This window comes from Syngnathus typhle, unplaced genomic scaffold (genome assembly GCF_033458585.1).
Source record: "Syngnathus typhle isolate RoL2023-S1 ecotype Sweden unplaced genomic scaffold, RoL_Styp_1.0 HiC_scaffold_55, whole genome shotgun sequence".
In the NCBI taxonomy this organism is placed as follows: Eukaryota; Metazoa; Chordata; class Actinopteri; order Syngnathiformes; family Syngnathidae; genus Syngnathus; species Syngnathus typhle.
The window spans coordinates 391,380-403,461 of NW_026871961.1; positions in this window are offsets into that span (position 1 = coordinate 391,380).

The following is a 12,082-nucleotide window of genomic DNA, read 5'->3' on the forward strand; positions in this document are numbered from 1 at the left end:
CGCTCTCGGGTGCTTTAGAGTGCCGAGTTTATCACTGCGCATGAAGAAATGACCACCTCCAACGTTTGGTTTATGTTTTATAAGCATTTTTAATTTTATTGCTTAAATCGCATTTTCTCGGCGAGCTGAGCGCTTTTTCTGAATTGTGCCGCTCCCGTGACTCTGGTTAGGTTGGCATCGAAAAAAACGCTCTCGGGTGCTTTAGAGTGCCGAGTTTATCACTGCGCATGAAGAAATGACCACTTCCAACGTTTGGTTTATGTTTTATAAGCATTTTTAATTTTATTGCTTAAATCGCATTTTCTCGGCGAGCTGAGCACTTTTTCTGAATTGTGCCGCTCCCGTCACTCTGGTTAGGTTGGCATCGAAAAAAACGCTCTCGGGTGCTCTAGAGTGCCGAGTTTATTACTGCGCATGAAGAAATGACCACTTCCAACGTTTGGTTTATGTTTTATAAGCATTTTTAATTTTATTGCTTAAATCGCATTTTCTCGGCGAGCTGAGCACTTTTTCTGAATTGTGCCGCTCCCGTCACTCTGGTTAGGTTGGCATCGAAAAAAACGCTCTCGGGTGCTTTAGAGTGCCGAGTTATTCACTGCGCATGAAGAAATGACCACCTCCAACGTTTGGTTTATGTTTTATAAGCATTTTTAATTTTATTGCTTAAATCGCATTTTCTCGGCGAGCTGAGCACTTTTTCTGAATTGTGCCGCTCCCGTCACTCTGGTTAGGTTGGCATCGAAAAAAACGCTCTCGGGTGCTTTAGAGTGCCGAGTTTATCACTGCGCATGAAGAAATGACCACCTCCAACGTTTGGTTTATGTTTTATAAGCATTTTTAATTTTATTGCTTAAATCGCATTTTCTCAGCGAGCTGAGCGCTTTTTCTGAATTGTGCCGCTCCCGTCACTCTGGTTAGGTTGGCATCGAAAAAAACGCTCTCGGGTGCTTTAGAGTGCCGAGTTATTCACTGCGCATGAAGAAATGACCACCTCCAATGTTTGGTTTATGTTTAATAAGCATTTTTAATTTTATTGCTTAAATCGCATTTTCTCGGCGAGCTGAGCGCTTTTTCTGAATTGTGCCGCTCCCGTCACTCTGGTTAGGTTGGCATCGAAAAAAACGCTCTCGGGTGCTTTAGAGTGCCGAGTTATTCACTGCGCATGAAGAAATGACCACCTCCAACGTTTGGTTTATGTTTAATAAGCATTTTTAATTTTATTGCTTAAATCGCATTTTCTCGGCGAGCTGAGCACTTTTTCTGAATTGTGCCGCTCCCGTCACTCTGGTTAGGTTGGCATCGAAAAAAACGCTCTCGGGTGCTTTAGAGTGCCGAGTTTATTACTGCGCATTAGGAAATGACCACCTCCAACGTTTGGTTTATGTTTTATAAGCATTTTTAATTTTATTGCTTAAATCGCATTTTCTCGGCGAGCTGAGCGCTTTTTCTGAATTGTGCCGCTCCCGTCACTCTGGTTAGGTTGGCATCGAAAAAAACGCTCTCGGGTGCTTTAGAGTGCCGAGTTTATTACTGCACATTAAGAAATGACCACCTCCAACGTTTGGTTTATGTTTTATAAGCATTTTTAATTTTATTGCTTAAATCGCATTTTCTCGGCGAGCTGAGCACTTTTTCTGAATTGTGCCGCTCCCGTCACTCTGGTTAGGTTGGCATCGAAAAAAACGCTCTCGGGTGCTTTAGAGTGCCGAGTTTATTACTGCGCATTAGGAAATGACCACCTCCAACGTTTGGTTTATGTTTTATAAGCATTTTTAATTTTATTGCTTAAATCGCATTTTCTCGGCGAGCTGAGCGCTTTTTCTGAATTGTGCCGCTCCCGTCACTCTGGTTAGGTTGGCATCGAAAAAAACGCTCTCGGGTGCTTTAGAGTGCCGAGTTTATTACTGCGCATTAAGAAATGACCACCTCCAACGTTTGGTTTATGTTTTATAAGGATTTTTAATTTTATTGCTTAAATCGCATTTTCTCGGCGAGCTGAGCACTTTTTCTGAATTGTGCCGCTCCCGTCACTCTGGTTAGGTTGGCATCGAAAAAAACGCTCTCGGGTGCTTTAGAGCGCCGAGTTTATTACTGCGCATTGAGAAATGACCACCTCCAACGTTTGGTTTATGTTTTATAAGCATTTTTAATTTTATTGCTTAAATCGCATTTTCTCGGCGAGCTGAGCACTTTTTCTGAATTGTGCCGCTCCCGTCACTCTGGTTAGGTTGGCATCGAAAAAAACGCTCTCGGGTGCTTTAGAGTGCCGAGTTTATACTGCGCATTAAGAAATGACCACCTCCAACGTTTGGTTTATGTTTTATAAGCATTTTTAATTTTATTGCTTAAATCGCATTTTCTCGGCGAGCTGAGCGCTTTTTCTGAATTGTGCCGCTCCCGTCACTCTGGTTAGGTTGGCATCGAAAAAAACGCTCTCGGGTGCTTTAGAGTGCCGAGTTTATCACTGCGCATGAAGAAATGACCACCTCCAACGTTTGGTTTATGTTTTATAAGCATTTTTAATTTTATTGCTTAAATCGCATTTTCTCGGCGAGCTGAGCGCTTTTTCTGAATTGTGCCGCTCCCGTAACTCTGGTTAGGTCGGCATCGAAAAAAACGCTCTCGGGTGCTTTAGAGTGCCGAGTTTATCACTGCGCATGAAGAAATGACCACTTCCAACGTTTGGTTTATGTTTTATAAGCATTTTTAATTTTATTGCTTAAATCGCATTTTCTCGGCGAGCTGAGCACTTTTTCTGAATTGTGCCGCTCCCGTCACTCTGGTTAGGTTGGCATCGAAAAAAAACGCTATCGGGTGCTTTAGAGTGCCGAGTTATTCACTGCGCATGAAGAAATGACCACCTCCAATGTTTGGTTTATGTTTAATAAGCATTTTTAATTTTATTGCTTAAATCGCATTTTCTCGGCGAGCTGAGCGCTTTTTCTGAATTGTGCCGCTCCCGTCACTCTGGTTAGGTTGGCATCGAAAAAAACGCTCTCGGGTGCTTTAGAGTGCCGAGTTATTCACTGCGCATGAAGAAATGACCACCTCCAACGTTTGGTTTATGTTTAATAAGCATTTTTAATTTTATTGCTTAAATCGCATTTTCTCGGCGAGCTGAGCGCTTTTTCTGAATTGTGCCGTTCCCGTAACTCTGGTTAGGTTGGCATCGAAAAAAACGCTCTCGGGTGCTTTAGAGTGCCGAGTTTATCACTGCGCATGAAGAAATGACCACCTCCAACGTTTGGTTTATGTTTTATAAGCATTTTTAATTTTATTGCTTAAATCGCATTTTCTCGGCGAGCTGAGCGCTTTTTCTGAATTGTGCCGCTCCCGTCACTCTGGTTAGGTTGGCATCGAAAAAAACGCTCTCGGGTGCTTTAGAGTGCCGAGTTATTCACTGCGCATGAAGAAATGACCACCTCCAACGTTTGGTTTATGTTTAATAAGCATTTTTAATTTTATTGCTTAAATCGCATTTTCTCGGCGAGCTGAGCACTTTTTCTGAATTGTGCCGCTCCCGTCACTCTGGTTAGGTTGGCATCGAAAAAAACGCTCTCGGGTGCTTTAGAGTGCCGAGTTTATTACTGCGCATTAAGAAATGACCACCTCCAACGTTTGGTTTATGTTTTATAAGCATTTTTAATTTTATTGCTTAAATCGCATTTTCTCGGCGAGCTGAGCACTTTTTCTGAATTGTGCCGCTCCCGTCACTCTGGTTAGGTTGGCATCGAAAAAAACGCTATCGGGTGCTTTAGAGTGCCGAGTTATTCACTGCGCATGAAGAAATGACCACCTCCAACGTTTGGTTTATGTTTAATAAGCATTTTTAATTTTATTGCTTAAATCGCATTTTCTCGGCGAGCTGAGCACTTTTTCTGAATTGTGCCACTCCCGTCACTCTGGTTAGGTTGGCATCGAAAAAAACGCTCTCGGGTGCTTTAGAGTGCCGAGTTTATTACTGCGCATTAAGAAATGACCACCTCCAACGTTTGGTTTATGTTTTATAAGCATTTTTAATTTTATTGCTTAAATCGCATTTTCTCGGCGAGCTGAGCACTTTTTCTGAATTGTGCCGCTCCCGTCACTCTGGTTAGGTTGGCATCGAAAAAAACGCTCTCGGGTGCTTTAGAGTGCCGAGTTTATTACTGCGCATTAAGAAATGACCACCTCCAACGTTTGGTTTATGTTTTATAAGCATTTTTAATTTTATTGCTTAAATCGCATTTTCTCGGCGAGCTGAGCACTTTTTCTGAATTGTGCCGCTCCCGTCACTTGGCATCGAAAAAAACGCTCTCGGGTGCTTTAGAGTGCCGAGTTATTCACTGCGCATGAAGAAATGACCACCTCCAACGTTTGGTTTATGTTTTATAAGCATTTTTAATTTTATTGCTTAAATCGCATTTTCTCGGCGAGCTGAGCGCTTTTTCTGAATTGTGCCGCTCCCGTCACTCTGGTTAGGTTGGCATCGAAAAAAACGCTCTCGGGTGCTTTAGAGTGCCGAGTTATTCACTGCGCATGAAGAAATGACCACCTCCAACGTTTGGTTTATGTTTTATAAGCATTTTTAATTTTATTGCTTAAATCGCATTTTCTCGGCGAGCTGAGCGCTTTTTCTGAATTGTGCCGCTCCCGTCACTCTGGTTAGGTTGGCATCGAAAAAAACGCTCTCGGGTGCTTTAGAGTGCCGAGTTTATTACTGCGCATTAAGAAATGACCACCTCCAACGTTTGGTTTATGTTTTATAAGCATTTTTAATTTTATTGCTTAAATCGCATTTTCTCGGCGAGCTGAGCACTTTTTCTGAATTGTGCCGCTCCCGTCACTCTGGTTAGGTTGGCATCGAAAAAAACGCTCTCGGGTGCTTTAGAGTGCCGAGTTTATTACTGCGCATTGAGAAATGACCACCTCCAACGTTTGGTTTATGTTTTATAAGCATTTTTAATTTTATTGCTTAAATCGCATTTTCTCGGCGAGCTGAGCACTTTTTCTGAATTGTGCCGCTCCCGTCACTCTGGTTAGGTTGGCATCGAAAAAAACGCTCTCGGGTGCTTTAGAGTGCCGAGTTTATTACTGCGCATTAAGAAATGACCACCTCCAACGTTTGGTTTATGTTTTATAAGCATTTTTAATTTTATTGCTTAAATCGCATTTTCTCGGCGAGCTGAGCACTTTTTCTGAATTGTGCCGCTCCCGTCACTCTGGTTAGGTTGGCATCGAAAAAAACGCTCTCGGGTGCTTTAGAGTGCCGAGTTTATCACTGCGCATGAAGAAATGACCACCTCCAACGTTTGGTTTATGTTTAATAAGCATTTTTAATTTTATTGCTTAAATCGCATTTTCTCGGCGAGCTGAGCACTTTTTCTGAATTGTGCCGCTCCCGTCACTCTGGTTAGGTTGGCATCGAAAAAAACGCTCTCGGGTGCTTTAGAGTGCCGACTTTATCACTGCGCATGAAGAAATGACCACCTCCAACGTTTGGTTTATGTTTTATAAGCATTTTTAATTTTATTGCTTAAATCGCATTTTCTCGGCGAGCTGAGCACTTTTTCTGAATTGTGCCGCTCCCGTCACTCTGGTTAGGTTGGCATCGAAAAAAACGCTCACGGGTGCTTTAGAGTGCCGAGTTTATTACTGCGCATTAAGAAATGACCACCTCCAACGTTTGGTTTATGTTTTATAAGCATTTTTAATTTTATTGCTTAAATCGCATTTTCTCGGCGAGCTGAGCACTTTTTCTGAATTGTGCCGCTCCCGTCACTCTGGTTAGGTTGGCATCGAAAAAAACGCTCTCGGGTGCTTTAGAGTGCCGAGTTATTCACTGCGCATGAAGAAATGACCACCTCCAACGTTTGGTTTATGTTTTATAAGCATTTTTAATTTTATTGCTTAAATCGCATTTTCTCGGCGAGCTGAGCGCTTTTTCTGAATTGTGCCGCTCCCGTAACTCTGGTTAGGTTGGCATCGAAAAAAACGCTCTCGGGTGCTTTAGAGTGCCGAGTTTATTACTGCAATGACCACCTCCAACGTTTGGTTTATGTTTTATAAGCATTTTTAATTTTATTGCTTAAATCGCATTTTCTCGGTGAGCTGAGCACTTTTTCTGAATTGTGCCGCTCCCGTCACTCTGGTTAGGTTGGCATCGAAAAAAACGCTCTCGGGTGCTTTAGAGTGCCGAGTTTATTACTGCGCATTAAGAAATGACCACCTCCAACGTTTGGTTTATGTTTTATAAGCATTTTTAATTTTATTGCTTAAATCGCATTTTCTCGGCGAGCTGAGCACTTTTTCTGAATTGTGCCGCTCCCGTCACTCTGGTTAGGTTGGCATCGAAAAAAACGCTATCGGGTGCTTTAGAGTGCCGAGTTATTCACTGCGCATGAAGAAATGACCACCTCCAACGTTTGGTTTATGTTTAATAAGCATTTTTAATTTTATTGCTTAAATCGCATTTTCTCGGCGAGCTGAGCACTTTTTCTGAATTGTGCCGCTCCCGTCACTCTGGTTAGGTTGGCATCGAAAAAAACGCTCTCGGGTGCTTTAGAGTGCCGAGTTTATTACTGCGCATTAAGAAATGACCACCTCCAACGTTTGGTTTATGTTTTATAAGCATTTTTAATTTTATTGCTTAAATCGCATTTTCTCGGCGAGCTGAGCACTTTTTCTGAATTGTGCCGCTCCCGTCACTCTGGTTAGGTTGGCATCGAAAAAAACGCTCTCGGGTGCTTTAGAGTGCCGAGTTTATTACTGTGCATTAAGAAATGACCACCTCCAACGTTTGGTTTATGTTTTATAAGCATTTTTAATTTTATTGCTTAAATCGCATTTTCTCGGCGAGCTGAGCACTTTTTCTGAATTGTGCCGCTCCCGTCACTTGGCATCGAAAAAAACGCTCTCGGGTGCTTTAGAGTGCCGAGTTATTCACTGCGCATGAAGAAATGACCACCTCCAACGTTTGGTTTATGTTTTATAAGCATTTTTAATTTTATTGCTTAAATCGCATTTTCTCGGCGAGCTGAGCGCTTTTTCTGAATTGTGCCGCTCCCGTCACTCTGGTTAGGTTGGCATCGAAAAAAACGCTCTCGGGTGCTTTAGAGTGCCGAGTTTATTACTGCGCATTAAGAAATGACCACCTCCAACGTTTGGTTTATGTTTTATAAGCATTTTTAATTTTATTGCCTAAATCGCATTTTCTCGGCGAGCTGAGCACTTTTTCTGAATTGTGCCGCTCCCGTCACTCTGGTTAGGTTGGCATCGAAAAAAACGCTCTCGGGTGCTTTAGAGTGCCGAGTTTATTACTGCGCATTAAGAAATGACCACCTCCAACGTTTGGTTTATGTTTTATAAGCATTTTTAATTTTATTGCTTGAATCGCATTTTCTCGGCGAGCTGAGCACTTTTTCTGAATTGTGCCGCTCCCGTCACTCTGGTTAGGTTGGCATCGAAAAAAACGCTCTCGGGTGCTTTAGAGTGCCGAGTTATTACTGCGCATTAAGAAATGACCACCTCCAACGTTTGGTTTATGTTTTATAAGCATTTTTAATTTTATTGCTTAAATCGCATTTTCTCGGCGAGCTGAGCACTTTTTCTGAATTGTGCCGCTCCCGTCACTCTGGTTAGGTTGGCATCGAAAAAAACGCTATCGGGTGCTTTAGAGTGCCGAGTTATTCACTGCGCATGAAGAAATGACCACCTCCAACGTTTGGTTTATGTTTAATAAGCATTTTTAATTTTATTGCTTAAATCGCATTTTCTCGGCGAGCTGAGCACTTTTTCTGAATTGTGCCGCTCCCGTCACTCTGGTTAGGTTGGCATCGAAAAAAACGCTCTCGGGTGCTTTAGAGTGCCGAGTTTATTACTGCGCATTAAGAAATGACCACCTCCAACGTTTGGTTTATGTTTTATAAGCATTTTTAATTTTATTGCTTAAATCGCATTTTCTCGGCGAGCTGAGCACTTTTTCTGAATTGTGCCGCTCCCGTCACTCTGGTTAGGTTGGCATCGAAAAAAACGCTCTCGGGTGCTTTAGAGTGCCGAGTTTATTACTGCGCATTAAGAAATGACCACCTCCAACGTTTGGTTTATGTTTTATAAGCATTTTTAATTTTATTGCTTAAATCGCATTTTCTCGGCGAGCTGAGCGCTTTTTCTGAATTGTGCCGCTCCCGTCACTCTGGTTAGGTTGGCATCGAAAAAAACGCTCTCGGGTGCTTTAGAGTGCCGAGTTATTCACTGCGCATGAAGAAATGACCACCTCCAACGTTTGGTTTATGTTTAATAAGCATTTTTAATTTTATTGCTTAAATCGCATTTTCTCGGCGAGCTGAGCACTTTTTCTGAATTGTGCCGCTCCCGTCACTCTGGTTAGGTTGGCATGGAAAAAAACGCTCTCGGGTGCTTTAGAGTGCCGAGTTTATTACTGCGCATTAAGGAATGACCACCTCCAACGTTTGGTTTATGTTTTATAAGCATTTTTAATTTTATTGCTTAAATCGCATTTTCTCGGCGAGCTGAGCGCTTTTTCTGAATTGTGCCGCTCCCGTCACTCTGGTTAGGTTGGCATCGAAAAAAACGCTCTCGGGTGCTTTAGAGTGCCGAGTTATTCACTGCGCATGAAGAAATGACCACCTCCAACGTTTGGTTTATGTTTAATAAGCATTTTTAATTTTATTGCTTAAATCGCATTTTCTCGGCGAGCTGAGCACTTTTTCTGAATTGTGCCGCTCCCGTCACTCTGGTTAGGTTGGCATCGAAAAAAACGCTCTCGGGTGCTTTAGAGTGCCGAGTTTATTACTGCGCATTAAGAAATGACCACCTCCAACGTTTGGTTTATGTTTTATAAGCATTTTTAATTTTATTGCTTAAATCGCATTTTCTCGGCGAGCTGAGCACTTTTTCTGAATTGTGCCGCTCCCGTCACTCTGGTTAGGTTGGCATCGAAAAAAACGCTCTCGGGTGCTTTAGAGTGCCGAGTTTATCACTGCGCATGAAGAAATGACCACCTCCAACGTTTGGTTTATGTTTAATAAGCATTTTTAATTTTATTGCTTAAATCGCATTTTCTCGGCGAGCTGAGCACTTTTTCTGAATTGTGCCGCTCCCGTCACTCTGGTTAGGTTGGCATCGAAAAAAACGCTCTCGGGTGCTTTAGAGTGCCGACTTTATCACTGCGCATGAAGAAATGACCACCTCCAACGTTTGGTTTATGTTTTATAAGCATTTTTAATTTTATTGCTTAAATCGCATTTTCTCGGCGAGCTGAGCACTTTTTCTGAATTGTGCCGCTCCCGTCACTCTGGTTGGGTTGGCATCGAAAAAAACGCTCACGGGTGCTTTAGAGTGCCGAGTTTATTACTGCGCATTAAGAAATGACCACCTCCAACGTTTGGTTTATGTTTTATAAGCATTTTTAATTTTATTGCTTAAATCGCATTTTCTCGGCGAGCTGAGCACTTTTTCTGAATTGTGCCGCTCCCGTCACTCTGGTTAGGTTGGCATCGAAAAAAACGCTCTCGGGTGCTTTAGAGTGCCGAGTTATTCACTGCGCATGAAGAAATGACCACCTCCAACGTTTGGTTTATGTTTTATAAGCATTTTTAATTTTATTGCTTAAATCGCATTTTCTCGGCGAGCTGAGCGCTTTTTCTGAATTGTGCCGCTCCCGTAACTCTGGTTAGGTTGGCATCGAAAAAAACGCTCTCGGGTGCTTTAGAGTGCCGAGTTTATTACTGCGCATTAAGAAATGACCACCTCCAACGTTTGGTTTATGTTTTATAAGCATTTTTAATTTTATTGCTTAAATCGCATTTTCTCGGTGAGCTGAGCACTTTTTCTGAATTGTGCCGCTCCCGTCACTCTGGTTAGGTTGGCATCGAAAAAAACGCTCTCGGGTGCTTTAGAGTGCCGAGTTTATTACTGCGCATTAAGAAATGACCACCTCCAACGTTTGGTTTATGTTTTATAAGCATTTTTAATTTTATTGCTTAAATCGCATTTTCTCGGCGAGCTGAGCACTTTTTCTGAATTGTGCCGCTCCCGTCACTCTGGTTAGGTTGGCATCGAAAAAAACGCTATCGGGTGCTTTAGAGTTCCGAGTTATTCACTGCGCATGAAGAAATGACCACCTCCAACGTTTGGTTTATGTTTAATAAGCATTTTGAATTTTATTGCTTAAATCGCATTTTCTCGGCGAGCTGAGCACTTTTTCTGAATTGTGCCGCTCCCGTCACTCTGGTTAGGTTGGCATCGAAAAAAACGCTCTCGGGTGCTTTAGAGTGCCGAGTTTATTACTGCGCATTAAGAAATGACCACCTCCAACGTTTGGTTTATGTTTTATAAGCATTTTTAATTTTATTGCTTAAATCGCATTTTCTCGGCGAGCTGAGCACTTTTTCTGAATTGTGCCGCTCCCGTCACTCTGGTTAGGTTGGCATCGAAAAAAACGCTCTCGGGTGCTTTAGAGTGCCGAGTTTATTACTGCGCATTAAGAAATGACCACCTCCAACGTTTGGTTTATGTTTTATAAGCATTTTTAATTTTATTGTTTAAATCGCATTTTCTCGGCAAGCTGAGCACTTTTTCTGAATTGTGCCGCTCCCGTCACTTGGCATCGAAAAAAACGCTCTCGGGTGCTTTAGAGTGCCGAGTTATTCACTGCGCATGAAGAAATGACCACCTCCAACGTTTGGTTTATGTTTTATAAGCATTTTTAATTTTATTGCTTAAATCGCATTTTCTCGGCGAGCTGAGCGCTTTTTCTGAATTGTGCCGCTCCCGTCACTCTGGTTAGGTTGGCATCGAAAAAAACGCTCTCGGGTGCTTTAGAGTACCGAGTTTATTACTGCGCATTAAGAAATGACCACCTCCAACGTTTGGTTTATGTTTTATAAGCATTTTTAATTTTATTGCCTAAATCGCATTTTCTCGGCGAGCTGAGCACTTTTTCTGAATTGTGCCGCTCCCGTCACTTTGGGTTGGTTGGCATCGAAAAAAACGCTCTCGGGTGCTTTAGAGTGCCGAGTTTATTACTGCGCACGTAGAAATGACCACCTCCAACGTTTGGTTTATGTTTTATAAGCATTTTTAATTTTATTGCTTAAATCGCATTTTCTCGGCGAGCTGAGCGCTTTTTCTGAATTGTGCCGCTCCCGTCACTCTGGTTAGGTTGGCATCGAAAAAAACGCTCTCGGGTGCTTTAGAGTGCCGAGTTTATTACTGCGCATTAAGAAATGACCACCTCCAACGTTTGGTTTATGTTTTATAAGCATTTTTAATTTTATTGCTTAAATCGAATTTTCTCGGCGAGCTGAGCACTTTTTCTGAATTGTGCCGCTCCCGTCACTCTGGTTAGGTTGGCATCGAAAAAAACGCTCTCGGGTGCTTTAGAGTGCCGAGTTTATTACTGCGCATTAAGAAATGACCACCTCCAACGTTTGGTTTATGTTTTATAAGCATTTTTAATTTTATTGCTTAAATCGCATTTTCTCGGCGAGCTGAGCACTTTTTCTGAATTGTGCCGCTCCCGTCACTCTGGTTAGGTTGGCATTGAAAAAAACGCTATCGGGTGCTTTAGAGTGCCGAGTTATTCACTGCGCATGAAGAAATGACCACCTCCAACGTTTGGTTTATGTTTAATAAGCATTTTTAATTTTATTGCTTAAATCGCATTTTCTCGGCGAGCTGAGCACTTTTTCTGAATTGTGCCGCTCCCGTCACTCTGGTTAGGTTGGCATCGAAAAAAACGCTCTCGGGTGCTTTAGAGTGCCGAGTTTATTACTGCGCATTAAGAAATGACCACCTCCAACGTTTGGTTTATGTTTTATAAGCATTTTTAATTTTATTGCTTAAATCGCATTTTCTCGGCGAGCTGAGCACTTTTTCTGAATTGTGCCGCTCCCGTCACTCTGGTTAGGTTGGCATCGAAAAAAACCCTCTCGGGTGCTTTAGAGTGCCGAGTTTATTACTGCGCATTAAGAAATGACCACCTCCAACGTTTGGTTTATGTTTTATAAGCATTTTTAATTTTATTGCTTAAATCGCATTTTCTCGGCGAGCTGAGCGCTTTTTCTGAATTGTGCCGCTC